Raw genomic sequence first — 24,848 nt, 5'->3', positions numbered from 1 at the left:
TTGGGAAAAGCTTTTTCAGGAGCTTCCCATCCAAAGGGACGACTCAGAGGACATGCAGAGACTCATTCAAGTGTGTGAATCGATCTGAGGTCACCTCATGACACACTTTCTCACACAAAGAGAATGTAAATCAAAATCTGAAATTCTCATCCAATTTCCTCAGAACCACAATGCACATAGAACATTGTATTCTGAGTCCTGTGGTTGTTTTTTTCCTTCAGTTAAAGTGTACTTTAGTCTACTTAATTCTATATTCATGTTCTACTTAATGTTCAGACATAAAACATTTCATAAACAATATACACAATGAGGGCTATTGTGAGGAATAAAGAAAGAAAAGAAAAGAAAATGGGATTCAAATCTCCTAATCCTTTGACAAATCTTCTAATCCACTCTCCTGTCTCCTGCAATGAATGCTCACTCTGAGCAGGATTTGCTGTGCTGCTGATAGGATCCTTGCTCCTTGCCTTCAGGACATTGTCCTGACAGTCATCTGCTTAGTCATATGATTATCTCAATGTCACCTTTACATACTAACCAGTCTCTTCCAGAAAGAAAAAAAAAAAAAACAGAAAAATATCAGCTCTAATTTAAAATGTTTGTTTTTAGATACAAGCCATAATTTCTGTACAGGGAGAAATAAAGTTTGCTTTGTGCTTTGTTAATTATAGAGGCAAACAGGTGGAGCTTGATTTTAGTAGGTGAATTAGGATTTTTTTTTTTTGGCAAAGAAAGCCTGAGGTTATTTTCTTTGTTCAATATGTACTAAATATAAAGACTAGTAATTTCAATGTCAATTTAAATATACCTTTTTCTTTGCAAGTTTGAAGCCAATTTAATAAAGGGTAAATTCAAAGTTTTTACTAATTTTAAAGTAATGGTATTTTGTAGTAAAACAGACTAGATAGTATGTTGGAACAACTAATAATCTTTGATTATTTAAAATAATTAATGTAGCTATATTATGAATACAATTAGAATTGCTACAATGAGAAATAAATATTTTAAGGAGGAGGGTTGTGAGGGAAAAGGGAGGAAATGCGCTGAGAACCTGCTACTTATCGGGCATTTAACATATATGTAGGGTTTTCCCTCCATTTGAAAATAGAAACTAAAGTACAGAAAGGGCATTGGGATGAACCATGCAAAACTGGTGACATATGACCATTATTTCATTTACAAAAAGGGCAATTTCATGTAGCTCAGAAATCAAAACAGTTTTGTCTAATGTCTGAGTATTTGATAACAGTTGATCCACGTCTCCTTAATGAAATACTCTCTTCTTCTGGCTTCCTAAATGACACACTTTGTAGTTTTATTTGTTTCCAATTTCACTTGCTGCTTGTTCTCATCTTCTTTGCTGGGTGCGTTTCATTTTCCTGGCTTTTAGACAGCAGAGTGTAGCCGCACTCACAACTCAGAATATTCACGAGCTCCTCACTCTCCACAACTCGTGCTCCATGGTTTAAAATACCACCTGATAATTCATGGTTTCCAATTTACACTTTCAATGTCAGTCTCTCTTCTAAAAGCCAACTCAACATCTCCAGTTGGATGTCCATAGGTACCTAAACATAATATATGCCAAGTTTGCTCCTTCCCCAGTCTTCCCCCAACTAGAGAAGCAACAACTTCATTCATCCAAGCCTTTAGAGCAAAATTCTAAGAGTCAGCCTTGATTTTCCTTTCTCACCTATTCTATGTCCAATCAAAAGATATGTTCTAACTTTGAAATATATCTGAATAATCGCTAGCTTGGACTAGTGCTGAAGCTACCTTTCCAGTCTATCACTTCCATTCCTGCTCTCCCCTTATTCCACAGGCTATGCTCTACACAGCTCTCAGAGAAAATCCATTGAAAATTAAATAATGTAATTGGCTTCTTATCACACTCAGAATCAAATCCAAATTTCTTACAAAACAAATTTCTACATAACAGAATGACTGCTAATCCCTTGACTACCTCTCTGACTTGATTTTCTATCCCCACCTTCTTGGTGCACTGATCTCCATGCTGATCCTTGACTACAGAGAGCACACTACTACCTTAGGGATTTTGCACTTGTTATTCTCTTTACCTGATAACATTGTCCCCTCCCCACCACACCACAGAGGTGGACACGGCTTGTCCACCATTTGTCTCCACATCCAACAGGTCTTCCCCAACTACTCTATGTAAAATGTCACTATCACTCTCTAATCCCTTACTTTATTTTTCTTCATATAATTTCCACATGATATTTTAGACAGTTTTTCTTTTCTCTCTCTCCCCTCACCCAATGGAATGGAAGCTCTATGAGACTTTAAGTATTTTATTCACTCTTTTATCCTCATTATGAAGCACAAACTTGGCAAGTGATTGATATACCATATTTGTTAACTGACTGAATGAATAAGATTATTGCTGAAATCTAGAAAAGAGATTACTCTGATTTTATTCAGGTCAGTGCATTGAGGATAGAGAAAAGTAGTTAGATAAAAATATGTGTGGAGTAGTTTCAATTTAGACTGTAAAATGGTTTGAACACTTTTATGGCTACACTATAGAAAAACTACTAGATTAAAACTGCAAATATTGTTTTTATTTTTATCTGAAATTGATATTCATTTTTTTGGAATAAACTTGCCCTTTGTTTGGAAATTGCCTTTAGGAGACCTTTGATTCTTGGTTAAGACATGAATGTAGTGATGTCACCTAAATGCCCATAATTCAAACTGAGAAGTTAAGTGGTCTTTTTATTAATGGAAATTGGCAGATCTATGTGTATACAGATCATATTTTCTTTAGAGATATCATTTCCTAAACAAATATTTAGACTGTGTTGACTACTTAGACTTGGAGCTCCTACAGCTGAGTATATCAATAGGAAAGGCAATCTCTTCCTCTTTATGAGGAACTATTACTGGTTTCAGTGGTAGTAGCCTGCTTATGTTAATGTAAAGGGTAAAGTGATAGCAAGCCTTACCCACATTGGCTTCTGTCCCAGAAGATAGCACCTCAAAGTAGACAGATATAACATTAAAAACGTACCTCTTGTGTAAATGTGTAAATGAATACATTTTCCCTCATCTCCACCTCAAAACCCCAGTAGGATCAAGTAAATAGGATTAATCTTTTCAGAAAATTGGGTCTTTAGAGTCTTAGAATTTTGCAAAGGGGGTCCACTTAAGGAAAAGAATCATTTCTTCTGATCAGCTATATGTGGGTTGTTAAACATAATTTTTATGTTAAAAAAATATAATTATTTGATTTTTTACCTCAATTTAACATGAAGTTAAAAATGTCTTTATTGTAAACCAACATATATTTATTCAATTTAGCATTTTATTAAATTATTTCATTTTTTGGTAAGGATATAATTATAAGAAAAATAAATTTATTATATCTCTATATAGGTAAAAGTTTTTAAATAATTATATATTTACAGTAAAGACATACCTATTTTTCTCATTTAATAGGTATTATAGTTGCTTAAATCATTTAAAAAATAATATGTTTGACTAAAGTAATATGTCTATTTGTCTTATATCCATTTGATCTGGAAAATATTTATTCTAAAATGTTATAGATTTTTATTCTGTGTTATGGCATGTAACAGAAAAAAATCTACCTTTATTACCTGATATTTGAAATAATTGCATTTTGTGCATTTAAAAATCAACTGGCATACTTTTATAATAATTGTTGTATCTTATTTATAAATGGTACAAATTTTAGGAAATTCTGGCTGTCATTTTAAAATACTTTTCTTTGAATATAGTGGATTTGACTGATCTATAACTGAAACTGAAAAGAGAAATTGGAAATACCTTACCATATTTTCAGCTTATTATCAATGATATTTGAAGTCTTAGAGACAACTTGTTATACTATGTAAGGAATTCATTCAGATTAATGTCTTTTACTAATCTATGAGCAGCATCTTGGGGCAATTTAATAGAATTATTATCATTTTTATGTTCCTCATTAAATTGTTTTATCTCAAAATTAGTATTTCCTGTATTCCCAATCTCTAAATTATGGTACATTATGGTATAAATTATACAATATTTATCTACAAATAGAAACACGTTAAAATATTAACACCACAGCAGCTATACTCTACCAAGTAAAAATTTGAAGAGAGATCTGTGTTGCTACATGCTTATTTTATTTCCACTAATGCAGATATTTACTTCATATTCGAATTAGGTAATAAATTTTTGCTTTAAAAAGGAAGAGTAGTTAAGTCAAAACTCTTTGAAATTCCTTTGGAAGCCACTAGAAATTCATTGGTTGCATTTGGGAAATATTAATACCAACAATTCGTGTACAAACTTTCGTCTATAGTGACACCAAAAGACACCTTTGAAACTGCAATGGTTAAAAAGCTAAGCTGCTTGTGTTGAGTCAGGAAGTGGGGTCCAAGTTCCACTTGTTAGGTGTTCCCTCACTTTCTGTGACAACCTCTGAGCTTTTCCTGTAAGGAAAGGTCTCCAAGAATCATATTTTGAAGACCATGACCTCATGGACTAAAACGTCAGATATATTGTGTCAGAAAAATAAAGTGATAGAAAAAAATTAAAAGCACCATCCCATGGAGACAGGCTTCTTTTTGGAATAAAGCTACTTAACTTCATAGAAAAATTTCAAATCCTTCCTTTGGTAAAGATTATACAAAAAATAGCGAGTGAATTTTAAAATAGTTCGCAAGGGAATAGTCTAAGGGAGCATAATCGGGTAATTATACTGGTGAGCCAGGGGTCAAAGTAATTGAATTTGTAAAAAGGCACAAAGGATAACTGGTGAATTAAATTATAATTAGAGAGTGGTAACATCTTTTTATATATAATATGGAAGCAAATATACATGAAAAAAAAAGACTTTTAAGATGTCTTTTTCTTTCATTTCTCGCTGGAATAACATGTCTAGCTTCTGCTTCCTTGCCTTACGGATTATGCGAGTGTCTGGGATTAGTTCCCAGAAATGTTAATATTACTTTATTTTCATTCTCTCTCACTCTTACATCATTTCACTGATGTGAAAACACAGCTGGGAAATTAAATGCAAATGCAAACATTTTCCTTAGCAAAATTCTTTCTACTCTTGTAAAAATCTCTTATATCTATTTGTTTTAAGGATGAATCGTATTCAACATTTGTCATTAAGTTTTAATTAATTCACAACATGGATTTGATTCAAAATGAATAGTCAGGTCATCTAAGTCCTTTTAGAATGTTGCTTTCTAGGCTCTTCTTGGCTATAAAATTATCAAATTTAAAATAATTTTCTCTCCTACTATGCAGATGAATCTCATTTGATGTTCAGCTCACATTTCATATATCTCCTCTTAGTTCACTTACTTTAGGTGATTTTCGCTACTGATGTTTCCAGTACTTTTAAATATTCTGATCTATGTAAATTGCAATGATGTATTTCCTTATAATGGCACTGCTGATCTATCTATATGCAGACTAACCTGGTGGCACTTAACTAGCTACTCCCCCCATCTAGACAATTTCCATTTTAACCATTCTCACAGCTTTTATTCACTTAAATGTATCGAATTATATTCTTAGCCAAAGTATTTTTTAAATGGCGTATCTCATAAGGCATGATTGATTAGCTTTTCCCACTAAATGTCACTAGAAGGGAATTATGGAGGCATGGTAATGGGCCACTTTTGGGCCACTAGAATGCCACTGAGGCTCCTGGGACCTAAAGAGCTATTGCCAAAATATATATTTATTAAAAAAAACCCTCAGTAATAGCTATAGGTGGCTTTTTAGAAGTGTCACCTTTACGTTTACAGAGAACCAGCTACATTGCTTTCTAGAGAATATATAATTTTACAGGAGCAGAAATCTGCAAAGCCGAGTCATCCAAGGGGCCAGCCAGAAAGTACATTTCTGAAATAAAAATGCATCTTTATAATTAATGTGCACATTTAAGGCATATTTTTGCCTGCTAAAATGCTATTTGTAAAGAAATGAGGAAATGTATACACATAAAGATTTTTAACTAAAAGTCAGGTTTATAAACACATTTGATTAGCAGCTCTCCCATCCACTAAAATATATGAAGATAAAAATATCTAAACTAATACTTACACTGATAGGCAATTTATTGGCAGAGTATAGACGGATTATGCACTAACTGTAAAATTGACTAAGCTTGACTGAAAAAACCATCAGTGGACAACTTCTGTTTTCTGTAAAATAGGCAATTGGTTCGTCTCTGTCTTGCTGTCCTTTAAGTAGGAGATCAAGGATATGTACCAAACAGAATATTAGGCAGGATGTAACACCTTTAGGGCATCATAAATACCAAGATTTTTCTTCCTTTTGCTCTCTACTCATCTTTCTATATCCATTTCTGAAATGTACATTTAAAAGATAACAACTGGGAATTTGGGAAGAGGAATATTAAATGTGCATTGAATCCTCGGAGGTGGAATGGCTTAAAAAAGTTAGAATAATACCTGGCAAACTGAGATTTGGGCTAGAAGTGTGAACACTGATATACATACACCTATCTCCTGGCAAACTGAGATTTGGGCTAGAAGTGTGAACACTGATATACATACATCTATTTCTCTGAAAGTGGAAATTAACCACTACCCAATGTCCACTGCACAGGACCAATATCTAGACAGATGTCTGGATTATAAAGAGTATATTGAAGAACAAAACCAGCAACAAAATAAGCCAATGCTGGATTTTAAAAATGGTACTCAATCAGAGGGGAAAGATACTCAAGAAGAAGAAACAGGGCCGGCCCCGTGGCTTAGCGGTTAAGTGCGTGCTCTCCGCTGCCGGCGGCCCGGGTTCGGATCCTGGGTGCGCACCGAGGCACCACTCCTCCAGCCATGCTGAGGCCGTGTCCCACATACAGCAACTAGAAGGATGTGCAGCTATGACAGACAACTATGTACTGGGGCTTTGGGGGAAAAATAAATAAATAAAATCTTTAAAAAAAAAAAAAAAAAAAGAAGAAGAAACATACATGTGAAAATAATTCTACAGAAAAATTGTTACTGTTTGGGTGCTCAGTGAAATTCAAAATAATATTAAATCTATGATGGAGAATTGAAGATTGTAAGAAGAATAAGTATTTTTGAAAGAAGATAAAGGGGAAATGAGTAAAACTGAATGAAATTCAAATGAATAAGTTCTTAGGAAGAAAAGATCACAAAGAAAGCAAAATAGCGTTAGCAGAATTAAAAACTATGTTCAAGGCACTAAGAGCAGATATGACAATGCAAACATCAAATGAGTGATGTTAAGAAAAAACTTGAGAAAATTTTCCTAAATGTTTAAGGAAAATAAAAGAAAATGCAAATGAAAAGAGACAATAGATAAGGAGGGCAGAGAGCAGGCCACGCTTCAATATTATTCACATTTCTGAGGAGATGCTAGAACAATCAAATAAGCATTGTTAACAAATATGCACTTATTAATAAAAAAAAAAGTCTTTCCTTTTGGAACTGAAAAAAGAATATCTACATACATAGATCAAGAAATTCATCATATTCCAGACATAATAAATGAAAAAGTAAATGAAAAATAAATGAAAAAAATCCAAATGTAGACAAAACATTCACATGTACAGAGTACGTGTGAATCCACAATATATAGATATGTACATGAAGGAATATATATATGAAGGAATAAAATCATGAATTATTGTAAAGACTTCCTCTGGAATATAAAATGTTAAAAGACATTATAGGATGTACAGACAATGCCTATGACGAAAAGTTTTATATCTATACATGTTTGCTTGCTTTAGTTTTTATCTCAAAGCTATAAAAAGACAATTGAACAAACACAATTATTCAGAAAAGATACTAATCACATGTCTTATCTGTAAAATTCTCTTGAAGTTATACCCTGAGTAAATGACATGAATAAAAATTAAATGCTAAGTCATTGGGGCAAAGGGATATTAAGCATTAAAAAAGTGAGACAGAAACGTGAGATTTAATATGAAGCATCTCTCCAATATAGTTAATGGAGAAAACAATATATAGACCCATGAACATCGTATGCTAACAATTCATAATTGCTTGTGCATGTTTAGAATAACTCCAAAAATTCACTTAAGTGGCTTGTGAAATGGATCCCTCCAGGGAGGGGAATTGATTTGCAAGAAAGGAATAAGGGCAAATCTCTTCTATACCATTGAGCCTATAAATTCTTCAATATTATTGATTTTATAGCATGTGCATATAGTTACCTTTTAAAAAATATCAGCAAAAACAGAAAATTCAAGTTTGCAGTTATCATAATAACTTGACTATCTTTGAGCACTGTAAAAGTTAAAGGAATTGCCAAATCTAAATCTAGAATTAAAAAGTTACTATATAAAAAGTTAATTGAAAGGAAAAATAGAATATATAAATAAAATATATCAAAATATTATATAATACATAACGAATATATAAAACATATTTTTGAAAAATACATTATCTTCATAAGATTCCGTGTAAGCAAGCATTTTTAGTAAAGTAATTCAGTGCATTTGTGAAAACACAAACTTCATAATTTGAATAAAAATTTTAAAATAGTCAATACTTCAGTCCTTGGACTCATCTGGATATTCAAGGAGAAAGAATAATGAAATCATAGGAATAACGATAATAGCTACTGAGTGTATTGGGCAATGTTCTAAGCACTTTATATATATTAACTCATTTAATTCTCATTACAACCGTATGAGGTAGGTAGTATTATAATCCTCATTTCATGGCTGAGGAAAGAGGAGTACAAAGTAATTAAGTAATTTACCCAACGTAGAAAAGCTAGTGAGCAGCAGACTCAGGATGTGAATACAGGCTCTCTGGCTTCATAGTGCACTAAGTTATTCTGCTTCTACAATGGTTTCAAACTAAAAAGACCATTTAGTGTCATGGAAAATGTCGATACGATGATAACTGAAAAAAAATTAGAATGCAACTCTAATAATCTGAACCTAATCCTGAAAGAAACCTAAATATATACTACGCACACAAAAAGAGCTGAAAGAAAATATTAATAGAAGTATTAACTCTACTGGCATCATCCATTATTATTTAAAATTATATAAAATATATTAATATTTTATAAAGACTAAAATGTAGTCATTCCTTTCATTATCATAAATGTTAAAAGTACATTATTTGAACATAAATAGCTAACTAATTTACTACACAGTAAATACACAGTAAAAACATTTTCATGTAATTTTTATTGTGTCTGAGTTGGGATGAAGAAGAGCACTCAAGTACAATAAAAGTATGATTTTTTTTTGCATTGTATATACAACTTTTAGTTTAAAAATTCAAGAAAAATGAGATATTGAAGGAGATCTTCTGATTGTAAGACACATTGCCTGCTGATTAAGATACTGAACCAGGAGGCAAATATAATACTTTTGTACTGAATCAAACGTGAAAATTGCAGTGACTGAGGATTTACCCAGGTGAGGGATCCTGCTGCTGCCTGACCTTATAAACACTTTTTGACAGCTGACTTCTTTATTTACGTTGTAAGACCTCTATATTTCGACATTATAGTTGCCTTTAGGTATCTTTGTCTCAGTATATTTTAAAACTATTTGAATTTTTGTTAGTCCTTCACAAGCGGGGAGCCTAAATTAGAGAGAGAGAGGTTATGTGTTCACATATTTACTCCTAATTTAGATTCAACCATGATCAGAATAGTTCTAGTCCCAGGTAGACACACGTGGTTCTGCTCCAGGAGTTTCAGAAGGGAGGTAGATTATTGAAAAAAGCGAGGCTGGCCAATTAGCCTAATACCAATTCCCTTCAGTCATTTTACTGAATTATTAACTTGCCAAATAGTGGCAAGTTTTCTCAAAGTTTTTATTTGTTCCCTGACTGCTTTTGTCTCTGACCCTGGCCCTGCATCTTTACGTGGAATTGGGTGGAATTTCTGTCTAATCTAATACATTGTCTACTGTGTATTGAAAACATATGCCTTTACCCACTTACACCCATTCCATTGTCCACCTCAGCATTAGCCTCTATTTGTCATTAAAGTAGCAGCAGGAAAGTAGCAACAAATAAAAATTGTAAATGTAAGAGAAGGCTTTCTGAAAAAGGTGACATCTAGTTTTGCAAAACTTGAACTAGAGAAAGGAGAGGAAAACGTGTTCAAGGAAAAGAGAGTAGTTTTTGTAAAACCATGGTTTAAAACAAAGCATGGCAAGTTCCAAATTTGTTGAGTTGAAATCTATGAGGATGGAAAGTGCTACAAATAGGAAAAAGAGGGAAATGAATAAAATGATGCTCAAAAAGTAAGCAGCGAACAGATCATAAGAAGTTTCTGCTTGATTCTCAGAGTCATAGAGAGCCGGTATAGATTTATAGCAGGATAGTAACAGTTTTGAAATTTAGAAATATCACCTTCTTTGCAGTTTAAGGATCAGAAATTAAGTCAAGAATTCTTGAAACAGAAATATTAATTAGGACACTTTGCAATAATTTAGGCAATAAATGCTGAAGGACTAGCCAGTCAGTAAAAATGTGGATGGAAAGGGAGCATTTTTGAGAGATATTTAGTTAAATAGAATTTTACTGTTGGTAACCTATTGTCTATCTAGGGCAGGGGAAAGAATACACTAAGGGCAGTACAAAGATTTGGGCATGGAAAATTGGTGCTTACCTCAGAAAGGAAATAAGGGAGTAATAATAGCTTAGGAGGATGATGATAATGTTGGTTTATTTTGAATTTAAAAGAAAGGAAGGTACATGGGACAACAAGGAAATTACTTGATATAGCCAGGGAAGAACTCACATAATTCCATCTATATTCTTTATTCTCTTCTGTTTCAAAGAATTTAATAGAAATGGTACTTGTAACTGTCCATTACTAAAACATACATGTCTATACATTTGATAGCCTCTCTGTCTCTGTCTTTCTCTCTTTCTCCCCTCCCCAGTTAATAATTGTGGAGAGAAAAGATTTGGAAAGAAGAGAGCTTCCTGGGACTGAACCTTTCTTTCCATCACGAGAAAAGAAAGCTTTTCATTTGCTCTCTAGTTGTAGATATCTTTCCCGACATTCTATGATTTGGCTGCACTACTGCTTAGATTTCCACCTTCACATAGCCCATGATTATAGTCTCTATCGTGTGTCACACAGAAATGAGAAATGGCACATAGTTGTAATAATGCCTATATAAGAGGTATTAAAAACACAAACAGTGAAAACTAGTAGCCTAGTAGTTAAAGTTAGCAGACACTGTTCCGCCTAGATGAACACGTAGACTGCTGGTTGCTAAGCAGAACAGGTAAATTGGCACAGGAAGCAAGAAGGAAATTGAGAATAAAGCAATCAGCATGTTAGATACTTCCTATTTGAAAGTCCAAGTTATTACAACCTCTGAAGGATTTGAATGCCACTAACTACAATATGCTGTCACAAAAGGGTGCATGAGTACCCATACCCACGAGACGATGGGTATTCTGTGCTGATGACATACACTTAAAAAAGCCTGCGGTTTTAGGAAAAAATCTGCTTCTATTACCATGATTGTCTAAATCTGGAAGATCCTCTGGATATAGGCACACTAGCTACAGAGGAGAAATCAATAGATGAACTAACAAGCATTATCATGCCCTAACTTTGAAACCTTAAGCACAAAAATATCACTGCAGCAGATTGGGACATGCATGATTAGCTATAAAGGAGTTACCTATCTGCATGCATAGCCCAGGCTGGTGAAGTGGGACCTACTGCTAACACAGGAAATGCACAAAATACATCTCAGGATTTGGATTAGAATGTTATCCAATACTATAGTAGGCACAGTAATGGTCCTTCAAAGATGCTTATGCCATAATCCCCAGAACCTGCAAATATGTCATGTGGCAAAGGGGACTTTGCAGATGTAATTAAGATGCTGTCCTTAAAACAAGTAGATTATCCTGGATCCAATTGGGCCCAATTTATTCACCTAATTCCTTAAAAGCAGTGAATTTTCTTCAGATAGAGTCAGAGAGATGCAGCAGAAAGGGAAGTTAGGGAGATTTGAAATATGAGAGGGACTCAACCAGCCATTGCTGGAATTGAGACTACATGGAAAACATGAAAATGAATGTGGGCAGCTCTCTGAGGAAAGATTGACTCATGAGTGACAGCCAGGAGGTAAATGGAAACCTCAGTCCTACAACTGCAGGAAACTGAATTCAGCCAATAATCTGAATAAGCTTGGAAGCGGATTCATCCACAGAGCTTCCAGAAAGGACCACAGCCTTCCCTACACCTTGATTTCAGCCTTGTGAGACTCTAAACAGAGGACTCAACTGAGCAGCACTGTACCAAGGCTTCTGATCTACAGAACTGTGAGATAATAAATGGGTTCTTTTAAGCTGTTAAATTTACAGTAATTTGTTACGGCAGCAAGAGAAAACGAATTATATATGTATTAAAGTGATATTGCTAAGAACTTAGATTGTATTAATAAAATTATGATGTCAAGAAACCACAATAGAAAATTCTTAAGCATTCACAGAAGACAAATAGTATGAGACACATTTTATTTCATCTTGAGTATCTTGCTCTACAAAAGACATTGAACATGAGGAATACAATTTCAGATGAAAGAGAAGTCAACCAACTTTAAACCACCTTATACACGTGATTCAGTAATATATACCAGGTAAGCCATTTCCTACAAAAACTATATAATGAAATAAAAATTTTGGGTGTAATTAAAATGTAAAATATGATATAGACTTGGAGAACTTCTCTGTAAGTGGGTAGAATAGGGTAAGTATGTGACAGTAGGTGATGTCCTGTGAGATCTCCCAAAAGCACTTTAAACTAATAGACATCACTTTAGAAGTCTTCCCTAAAATTATGAGATTAAATATGCTGCTACCTTCAGCTAACATTGCTGCTGCTTCAACTCATTCATAGCTGCCCTATGCAGCTACCCAATCATCAATCTAAGAATGGCTTCAAAAGTTCCAGAAACCTGCCACAAAAGCATGGTGAACCTACCATCGCTTTTTGGAAACATCACCACGGAAGCCAACATGTTAGGAGGCCAGCAGAGCCTGCCTCTACATCTCAGTTCTCAATTCAGAGAGCAGCATACATATTCCACCGTGCTTTTCTGTTGTTTACTTTAAATAAGACTGAACCGCTGCTGCCTCCTTCCAAGTCGAGATATCCTGTTGGGGAGTGTGGCCAGAATACCAAAATGTATTTATAAAATTTAGGTTTAAGAAAATTTTAGTGTCTGCTCTAGGCCACCCCCTCCATTTTTATAACCCCCAAATAAATCTGATAAAATGAATGTTTCACTGTCCTATACCCATAAGTTTCCTGTAAGTGAAAGTTTAAAGGCGTGTGGGGCCAAGAGGTATAGGCAGTTGAGAATATTTTATGATGCCGAGCATGTCAGATTTTAAGCTTCACGGGTTTTAAACACACACTTCTGAATAACTTTGCCCTCATACCTGATCTTTCTAGCCCAGCAGTCTCCGAAAAGATGGCAATTACCACTTCATCATGTTCAGTGATATATGATTTGTCTCCTTTTTATTCTTTTCAGTGATTTAAAGATTTGGAAGGAAGAACAAAAATAGATATTTTAAGCAAAGGCAATTCTGAATTATGAAAATCTATTGAAAAATATGGAAGAAATCATTTCTTTCAGATTTGAAATAAAAGCAAACAAAATCTTACTCTTCTGTGTACAGCTATTCATTTATTTTCACAGGCATTTATGTTGAAGTTGGGCAGTAGCAGTTGGTCAATAATTAAAACTGGGGGCCAGCCCCGTGGCTTAGCGGTTAAGTGCATGCACTCCGCTACTGGCGGCCAGGGTTCGGATCCCGGGAGTGCACCGACGCACTGCTTCTCTGGCCATGCTGAGGCGGCGTCCCACATACAGCAACTAGAAGGATGTGCAACTATGACATACAACTATCTACTGGGGCTTTGGGGAAAAAAAAGGAGGAGGATTGGCAATAGATGTTAGCTCAGAGCCGGTCTGCCTCAGCAAAAAGAGGAGGATTAGCATGGATGTTAGCTCAGGGCTGATCTTCCTCACAAAAAAAAATAAATAAATAATTAAAACTGAATTCCAAGGAATTTAGGGTACAGGAAGATGGAGACACATCATATGTTCTTCTGAACTACACAGAGGACACAGAGAGAGAGAGACTGGTGATGGACTCCTAGAGTGGATGACACGCCAGGCAACACTCATCATTACCTCTACCTATATGTAGATGTAAAGCTGTAGTATTTTTTTTCTGTATATGTTTATTTTGCATGAGAAATTAGGAGTAATTTTGGCCTAGAATGTTCTAAATCAGCATTTGTTGGAAGTGTGTATGTGTGTGCGTGTGTGTGTATGTTTGCATGTTCTATTCAGCTTTTTCAAAATGAGTGCTTTTGTTATTTTATATCAATCTGATTCATATCTAAGATTCATGTGAATCTTATTCAGTTTCTGTATTTTGTGGATTTAATTCTTTTTCCTCTTATTTTGTGTTTGCACATATTGAATTATATGACAGAAGAGTCTTGTATGAAACTAATATTCCTTTGAGAATTATACAGGATTCATATTATATTAGAAACTTTAGCTCTAGAATACAGTGCCAAAGGAACTATAAATGAGTTGTTTTGAGATATTTTTTAGGTGTATAGTGCTTTCTGAATGCATTTACAACAAATGTGAAGTAGGGAGAATTAAGGATCTAAATCTAAAACTATTTCTTATAGAAGAAATTTTATTTTATGTATTTAATATAAAATTATTTAAAATTAATTTTAATTTTACGTATTTAAATGTATTTAAAATAACCTTTCATAAAGCATGTATTGAACAAGTCAAGTTTTTCCTACAATGGCATCCTTGCTAAATGACCTCTACTCTTCACATGAAAACCTAGTACAGAAAGTTTGCTGCTGTCAGAATTTATCTTCAGTTGTTGACCTTTCACTTCCCCTTTCAGCCAGATTCTTACAAATCTAACCCTTTCTCTCAAATAATGCATTGCCTCATTAGCCAGAATACTGGGTCTACTGTCCATAAATTTTGATTCAACACTAATTTATATTTTCTTGCTTGCTCTTGAATGTAGAAGCCACAGAGATTTGGAAAGATTTCAGATTTGCAGCTGAACATTGAATTACTAGAAATCTTACGCTAGATAAACAAAAATTGTCAATGAAAACACTAATATTCTCGTATCAAAATAGAAGAAACTGAGAATTTGGGGGATATAAGTATCTATCTCCAAACAAACAAAAAACATATTGCTAGTGCCATGCAAAGGAGAAAAACATAAATATACATATTAATTTTTAAGATCATCTATTTTTTATTTTTCTGGTCAGGAAAATCAGCTCTGAGCTAACATCCATGCCAATCCTCCTCTTTTTGCTGAGGAAGACTTGCCCTGGGCTGACATCTGTGCCCATCTTCCTCTACTTTATATAGGTATTCATGAGGTTCTCATTCAACAAAAGAGGTAAAATTTAGGAGCCAATAATGTAAACAAAATTATTTAAAAGTCATTTAACAATGACAATAAAACATTTCTAAGCAGTTCCATTTTTCTATTATTTATAATTGATATAGGTAAAATATACATCATCTTGAAACAACTTTTTAGCATCCAAGTAAGGCGTAAAATTAGCATCCAGACAGCTATAGCCAAGTTTCAGTGGATGATACTAATGACCTCTGAAGCCTTGGACAACTTATCTCTCATCTCTGGGCCTTATTTTATTTCTTGTTTAAGTAAAGCTATTAAAGTAAATGATTTTTTGGTTCAAACTTTTTGTGATCTCTGATTAGTCTGACAGGTTAAGCATATAAATTAATGAAATTTTTGAAATGTGGTTTATGAAAAATAAAATAGGTTAACCATAAGTATCTCAAATCAATGTGGTTGTTTCAAGCTCCATTAGCTAAATTTCCTTTGATTCCACAAGAAAATAAAATATTTTTGCTAAACAAGCACTCAGTCTTTCAGATTAAATCTAAAGGAATTGTTAAATATATAATTGTTAAAAATAGGTCGTTTTCTTGCCTTTTATTATCATGTACTTCTATTAAGAAGATTAGTTAGCTGAAGTCTAATTGAATTAGTTAACGCCATGCAATTTTTAGTTAAGAAAATTTTCTATTTTATTCAGAATTTACAATTTATATAGTATAAATAATACTTTTACTTGTTGTTAATATATGGATAATTTCAGCAATAATGATCAGGAGAATATTTTTATATTCCTGGTCCCTGAGCACTTAATATGAGACTGTAGTTTGTGTTTGCATTTAACTAAATGTACAGACTGCCCAGTATAATATGTAACAAACTAAGAATTTATATTGTATACTCATTCTCATAAAGAGCGTAGGTCAGACATCTTAGTTGTTTCATTTCTTAAAAATCTTTTATTTTCTAATAGAAAAGCTTAATCTAGGCTTAACTTTAACACAAAACAGAAAGGAAAAGTAAAGTAAAAAGAAAAACAGCATAACCTGAGAGAAAATGTTGTTTTGGTCTTTTTACTTACATACTCAGGAAACATAAAGGATAAATTTTCGCAATTATGAGAGTAGGGTTCTCTCAGTAAGATTAGTACTTGAGTGTATGTGATTTTTTTTTTTTAAATCAAATTTAACATGTTTGAACTCTCAATTATATCAAAATTTTTGTAACAGTACATTTGATTACAGCATGTTATTTGCTTACAATTACCAAAATAAACATGTTTAATGCTATAAGAATCTCCAGAAAATAGTTTACTTGCGTCATCTAGCTCATTGTTTTAATACCGTTTTGCATTAGTAAAAACACATTATTAAAAGTTTTAAGAAAAAGCAATATTATTACATAAATTTACTATGTAGATAAAATGAATCTCTCCAAATAGTTATCTATTTAATCAAGTGAATCCACCACTTAAGCAGTTTTGGCTTAATTAATACTATGTAATATATTTTGTAGTACATAAAAAAAATCTGTTTTATTCTCTTTCTAGACCTTATGGATGATAATTTAGTATTGGATAATCAAATGTAACTGAAAAAGTGACCCCATATAGCCCTCCTAGAAGCCAAGTAAAGGAAATAATAATGATCATGCAAAGTAATTTTCAATTTTTCCCTAGTGTGTAGCCAAGGAACAGTCATTATGAGAGTTCTTTTCATATTTCTGCAGAGCCGGGGGGTAGGTGCATGATCTGAAGGGGGAGTATGAGAGACTTTGCCCCGCAATTTAGGGGCAGTTAGGAATATATTCCTTTGTGTGGGGTTTTATTGGGCTTGGCAGGAATGTCTGTAATTATAGGATCCTACTCGCGTCTGGGGTGTATGTGTGTGTGTGTGTGTGTGTGTGTTGGATTAAACTGCCAGTCCTGGAAAATCTAAAGAATAAAAAGTCATATCTGCACCTCAAGTTAATGAACAGTACCATAAGGAGCCTGGACTTGCAGTGTCCAGTATCTGCCCCGGACGATCCTACGAAATTTAGATTGCCAAAAGTTGAATGAAGATTAACAAAACGGACCTTAGAAGAAGGAGGAAATTTCCTAGAGAAACACTAATTAGAAAAGAGAAAGAGCAAGGAAGGTCCGTGACCAGGGAATTCACAAAGGAATCACTGTTAACTCTGGGCGAGCTTCAGCTTTGGTTTATGGGAAATGTCAGATTTAAAGTTCAGGTTTTCGCTTTTTCTATTTCAATTTGTAATTCCCTTTAGTAAACCTAATCCATTATTGATGCCTGCATGCCCATAAAGCACTGTGTGTTAACTTCATGGAAAATAAAAGAAAGGAAGAGGAAAAAGAAATAAAGCATGGCCATCAATCAACCTATGTGGTTTCATACTGAAGGAGATACATGCAATAATAATGATGAGATGACAGGGAATTTGATCCTACAATGGAGCAGGAATAGCAGGAAGGACCACTGAATGTGGGACAACTGTTCTCGGTTATAAATTCATTCTGCAACAATGATATGAAACATTAATATTCTAACTACCTCTCAGGGCCTTTTTATCACCAGTAGGGCATAAGAGTGAAGTAGCTCTCAAACATTATTTTTGTCATATTTCAACAAGAGTCAAAGACAGTCAAACTACCAACTAGGCAAAGTCTATATATTTATTTCCAAACTGAGAAACACCATTAACTCTTAATTTTATATATTTGAAAACATCTACTGTTGACCTCTGTTCATTGACTGGGTTTTAAGGAAAAAGACAAAAAGGGGGGCAATTTTTAGCTTTTTCTGAATCAACTACTTTATAATATGCTTCAGAACTTTAAATTAAAAAATGGCCAAATATGATTCATTTAAATATAACCATTATGACAAACTTTAAGGATCAAAAATTTGGGCCCAACATTTTTTTGAATTACAGTGCTATTCTTCTTTTGAGCATATGATGAGCAGATCATATAGAGTATATAAAGACTGTGAGTAAAAAAGATGAAAACTAATTTTTATTGGTTTTCTAAATCATTGTGGATATTATATTTTAAAGAGGAAGGGCATTATTTATCTGATAATTTTGTTACGTATATTCTCTTGTTACACTAAATAGAAATGTATATTCTTTTGTGATTTACAAACTATCTATTCTAGACAACACTTAACTCTCTTCTGAATGTCAATTTTATCTGGGAGATGGTCTATGAAACAAAGTTCTTGTTTTCAGAGATGGCCATAACCTCTAAATAATCGTAACAATGTATCAATTTATGTTGCTGGCTTTTGGAAACCAAAAAGCCTTTATAATATATGTGATTTGACTCCATAATTGTGAAGTAATAGCTCATAATAGATTCAGTAATGATTTTTCTCAGTGACAAAATAAAAAGGGTCAAGAATGAACAAGTGGAGAGAATGCTCATTCACTTTCCCAGATATCTCATGAAAAAAAGCCACTGAGAAAAGTAGTCTATAAATAAGGATAAATAAAAATCAGAAAAGCCAGGATTGAAACTGATACAAAGACAAAGATAATTAATATAATAAACTGTGATCAAAGTGTAGCTTGTATTATGCCAAAGCTTATCAAAATGAATAAAAATATAATGGGAACACCTAGCTGAAAGGTAACAAATTAACTGGTGTTGATCAAACTCAAATAATAACACTTTACCTACTTGGAAAATTATATGCTAAATCAAAACTGTGGGCTTAACAAAATATTAAACTGCAAAACAAGCCTTTGATTATATGTATATTTTTTGATAACACTTAAAACACTTCACTTGTTGTTTCTGACTATTCTCATTTATTTCCATGTTTTGGTTAAATCCCTTGCACAGTTTCCTTAATGATACAAGCTGCAATCAAGCTCTTTTATGTGCTATTATTTCAAAGATTTACAGAGAAAAACACTCTTGTCCAAACTGCATTTAAGGCAGTATTTGTATAGGAAAATTCTATGTTTCATCTTATTTATGTATGCATAATTTATATGCTTCAGTTATTAAAAATATGTTTCATGTGACCACTTGTGTTATGGGTTGAATTGTGTACCCCCAAAATTCGTATGTTGAAAGTCTAACCCCCAGTGCCTGAGAATGTTATCTAATTTGAAAATAAGGTTATCGCAGTTAAGATGAGGTCATTAGAGTGAGTCCTAATGTCCTTATAAAATGGGGGAAATTGGACACAGAGACAATCATATAAGGAGAACATGTGTGAACATGAAGATGGCCACTTACAGGCCAAGGAGTGAGGCCTGTAACAGATCCTTCATTCAGCCCTCAGAAGGAACTCGTATTTTGGACTTCTAGCCTCCAGAACTGTGAGACATTAAATTTCTGCTGTTTAAGCTACCAAGTTTGTGATATCTTGTTATGATAACCCTAGCAACGCTGTACAACTTGTTTATATCTCTTTATCCCTAAAATTGCACTACTGATTTAACTACTAAATTTTCTACACACTGCATCAAACATTTTTACAAAGCTAACTTAACTGGTGAACATTTACATATAGAGAGAAGGACAAGAAGAGGAGTCTCCTCAGGGATCAGTGCAACTGATGTCACACACCGGGACAAGGCCCCAGAGTCAGGGAACAACATCCTAGATCTGGGCAAAAGTAAAATGTTCAACATAAAATGAAGGGAGGATAGGAATAGGAGTAGTTCGAAACAAGTGAATGATATCTCTGTCCTTTGTTTAAAATTTAAATGCATATTTAAAACATAGGTAGCCAGACTAGTACGCTTTTCTTTTTTGAAACTGGATATAATTGGGCTCAAGGAAGCAAGAAAACTGTTGTTTTGTATCTTTCGTAGACTATCCTAAAACTTAAAGCAACTTTAAATTCAAAAGACAAATCAAGGACAAATAATCCCAGGTAGTAATCCAGGTGTCTAAAATAGTATAGCGTCCCTCATAGGCTTCAATTGACAATATTCTAATAGTGTGTGAAGGTTTAAGAAGAATTTTTAAATGTACTATTTACTTTGATTTTTATATTTTTATGGGATAAGCATGTTAAGCTCTATTTCAACCTCCATGTTTTAAGGAGAAAACAAAGCAAAACAATACAAAAAAACCTGATTCTTAGAAAGACAAATTAACTTTTTTCAAAGCAAGAGTAATAAGAAGCAGAGTTGAGACAAAATTTCAGTCTCTTGCTTTTGATTTCCATGTTATTTATACTATACCATATTGTACTGACTCACACAGTAGAGCTATGTCTGTGCAATGATCTTCAGAGCTATCACACGAACACTAAGTTTTATACCAGAATTACCATGTTGAATTTGATATCTTTTGAAATTCATTCATTGACGATTGTTTCATTCATAAAATACATACATATTATCTACTTAGATAGTGTGGTATCCCCTACCTCAAAAGATATTCACATCCTAATCCCCAGAACCTGTATATATGTTAGGTTACATGGCAAACGGGAATTTAGGTTACAGATGGAAAGAGGATTACTAACCAACTGACCTTGAGATGGGGAGATTATTCTGGAATATTCAGGGAGGCCCAATGTAATCACAAAGCTCCTTATAATTGGAGGAGAGAGGCAGAATGGAGAGAACCAGAAAGATGGCAGCTTGAGAAAGCCTTGGCCTAATGTTGCTGGATTTGAAGATAGAAGCATGGAACCATGAGCCAAGAAATGTAGTAGCCTCTAGAAGCTGAAAAGGCAAGGAAACAGATTCTTCTCTAGCATCTCCAGAAGGGATGCTGCCTTGGCACTGACACCTTGATTTTAGCCAAGGGATATCTGTCAGATTTCTGACCCACAGTACTCTAAGACAATACATTTGTGTTGTTTTAAGTCTATAAATTTTTGGTAATTTGTTATGGCAGCAATAGAAAGCGAATACAGATATTAACCCTGAGCTAACACATCCAGAGAATTCAGTAAAATCAACAGGGAATTACAACAGACTATTGTAAGTGGGATGGTGGAGAAAATGAGTTAATAGGAATATTCATGCAAGTCCACTAAACACAGCCTAAGGACTGGGAAGGAAGTGGGACACGCAGTAAGAATGAGTTTTAATTAAGAAAAGTGTGGGTTAATGTTATGACTTGAGGTGGGTGAACAGCGAGTACAAAGACCAAAAAGCAAAAAGGAATGGGACATTTTTGGATAGTAGTTCAGTATGGCAAGTTTATAGCTTGTGAGTGAAAGGAAAACAACACAACAACAAAAACAAACAAGCAAACAAAAAACTAAATAGTATTAAGCTAAAGAAGGACTAGTTATTTGAGAGATAAACTTGTTAAGGAGGGGACGCTTGATATCTTGAGGGGAATGAGAGGGCATTAAAATGATTTCAGGATAAGCTTTGCATTTTAGGAAGAATATTCTGGTAGAGGGAATAGATTAAGAGGGGGCAACAATGGATGCAGGAAAATCACGTGGAAAGCTACTGCACTGTCTATTTAGAAATGATGGTGGCCTGAACCAGGAGACTTGTAGGGAGGCTAGAGAGAAGGGACCAGATCTTAGATTTTTTAGGGGAAAGATTTAGCATGGACTTTTGATTCCTCGAGGAACAAGGGCAAAGGGGAGAATATATTTTTATTGCTTTAGCAAACGAGTATATGGTGATGTCATGCTCTGAAACAGAAACACAGAAATAGGAGTAGACTTTGACACAACACAAGCAATGAATTTGGGTTTAAACAAATGGTATTGAAGTGCCAGAAGAGAATCGAAGCAACAGTGTCCAGCGGGCCAAGGATGGGTTGTAGCTCTGGTGAGAAGTCTAGTCTAGAAGTATCTATTCCATTATTACAGCATATAGATTATAATCACCAAAGGAGAGTAGGTTAGATGAGAAGAAAGAAGTCATAGGGCAGAATTATGAGGAATTTCAGCCTTAATGTGATGGCTAAAGGAACTCAATAAAGGAAACTGAGGAATGACCAGAAACAGAGAGATAACCAGGAAACATAGTGATTGAGAAACCAAGGAAGGCAAGCGTTTAAGTTGGAGGGAATAGTAAGCAATTTCTCATACTGAGGAGACATCAAGTAAAACAAGGACTAAAAACATTTCATTGGGTCTGGTAACAAGCCAGTTAATGTTGACGTCGGCAAGAGCAGCTTCTTTGGAGAGGTAGCGTGTGAATCAGGTGGCGAGGTTTGTAGAGGAACAGTGAGTATAAGCAACTATAAAAGTCTGGATGAGAAGAGAATAAAAATAGGATGGCGGTTGGAAGAAAGCATGTTGTTTAAGGAGTGGGAAAGACTTGAAGTCCTTAAAATTATTAATGCATGGCAGCTATCATAATGTAAGAGATCAAAGGTATACTATAGAGAAACAATCATTTTTAGACTCAGGTCTTAGAGGATGTAGGAAAAAAATGGATACAGAGAACAGGTGCAGGAAACATCATTATGAAGAGAATATTGAAGAAAAGGGGAGTATGGATTCAGATAAAGGAATGGATTTGTCTGGAATGTCTGATCTGTCTCTACTTATTCCATGAGGAGTTCTAGCAGTGCACTAATTGATGTCAATCAACTAAAACAAACAAAACTGACTCATAATGAATAGCTAATTGCTTCTTGGGCACCTAGGGCAATAGTAGAAAGCCCACCCTTCTACTCAGTAAATAAAAATATTGATAATAAAAATAAATGTATCCTTAGATTTTTGCATATAATTTACAAAGTATTTGCAGATATTTACTTTTTATTCTTTCTAAATAGTAATTAAATATACATAATGCAAAGTTTACTATTTTAACCATTTTTAAGTGTACACTTCTGTGGCATTAAGTACATTCACATTTGCTTTCCACAAGTGAAACTCTGTACCCAGTAAACATTAGTTACCCATTTTCCCCTCCTCCTAGCCCCTGGTAATCACCCTTCTACTTTCTGTCTCCACGAATTTGACAGGGTCTTTTATATAAATGGAATCATACAATATTTGTCCTTTAGTGAGTGGCTCATTTCATTTAGCACAATGTCTTCAAGGTTCCCTCATTTTGAAGGTCGTGTCAGAGTTTTCTTCTTTTAAGATTGAATAATATCCCATTGTACATATATACCACATTTTGTTTATCCATTCATCTGTTGATGGACACTTGGGTTGCTTTCACTTTTTGCTATTGTGAATAATGTTGTTATGAACATGGGTGTACAAATAACTCTCCTTTCAACTCTTTTGAGTGTATGCCCAGAAGTGCAATTGCTGGATCATATAATAACTTTACGTTTAATTTTCTGAAGAACCACCTGCCGTTTTCCAGAACAGCGGACCCTTTTACATTCCCATCAGCAATACACAGGGTTCTGATTTCTCCACATACTTGTTAATACTTATTATTTCCTGATTTTTTAATAAGAACCATCTTAATGGATGTGAAGTAGTATTTCATTGTGGATTTAATTTGCATTTCCTTAATGATTAGTTATGAGCATCTTTTCACGTGTCTATTGGCCACAGGCATATATTTTTTGGAGAAACGTCTAAAGTTTCTTGCCCATTAAAAAAAAAATTCATTCGATTTATTTAAACTAAAAAAAAAATAGTTCACACGTTTCTCCCACCCCCTACTCCCTGTCTCTTGGAACCACCAATCTGTTCTCTGTATCTATGAACTTTTGTTTTTAGATTCTACATGTGAGAGAGATCATATGGTATTTGTTTTTCTTGTTCAGACTTATTTCACTTAGCATAACGCCCTTGAGTCCATCTATGTTGTTGCAATTGGCAAAATTTCATTCTTTTTATGGATGAATAATATTCCATTGTATATAAATACCACATCTTACTTGTCCATTCACCCATTGATGGACATTTAGGTTGTTTCAATGTCTTGGCTATTGTGAATAATGCTGCAATGAACATAGGGATGCATACATCTTTTCAAATTAGTGTTTTTGTTTTCTTTGGATAAATACCCAGAAGTGGAATTGCTGGATCATACGGTAGTTCTATTTTTAATTTTTTGAAGAACCTCCATAATATTTTCCACAATGTTTGCACTAATTTACATTTCCACCAACAGTGCACAAGAATTCCCTTTTCTCCACATCCTCATCAACACTTGTTATTTCTTGCCTTTTTTATAATAGCTATTCTAACAGGTATGAGGTGATATCTCATTGTGATTTTGATTTGCATTTCTCTGATGATTAATGATGTTGAGCATCTTTTCGTACCCTGTTGGCTACCTATATGTCATCTTTGGAAAAATGTCTATTCAGATCTTCTGACGTTTTTTAATCAGATTGTTTTTTTTCCCATTGAGTTGTGTGAGTTCTTTCTATATTTTGGATATTAGCCTACTATTAGATATGTGATTTGGAAATCTTTTCTCCCATTCGGTAGGCTGCCTTTTCATGTGTGGAAACTTCTTAGTTAGATGAAGTCC

The 24,848-nt window shown here is 34.0% G+C and overlaps 1 protein-coding gene across 4 annotated transcripts in view; it reads right to left on the bottom strand.

Moving 5' to 3' along the window:
• Window positions 1–24,848, bottom strand: part of FSTL5 (follistatin like 5) — a 732,413-nt gene that overhangs the window by 285,115 nt on the left and 422,450 nt on the right. The gene's annotated exons all lie outside the window — the stretch shown is intronic.

Source organism: Ceratotherium simum, chromosome 12 (genome assembly GCF_057802395.1).
Source record: "Ceratotherium simum simum isolate JZ-2026a chromosome 12, ASM5780239v1, whole genome shotgun sequence".
NCBI classification, from domain to species: domain Eukaryota; kingdom Metazoa; phylum Chordata; class Mammalia; order Perissodactyla; family Rhinocerotidae; genus Ceratotherium; species Ceratotherium simum.
Note: the sequence above shows the minus strand (reverse complement) of the source record. Positions and strands in the feature narration are given on the sequence as shown.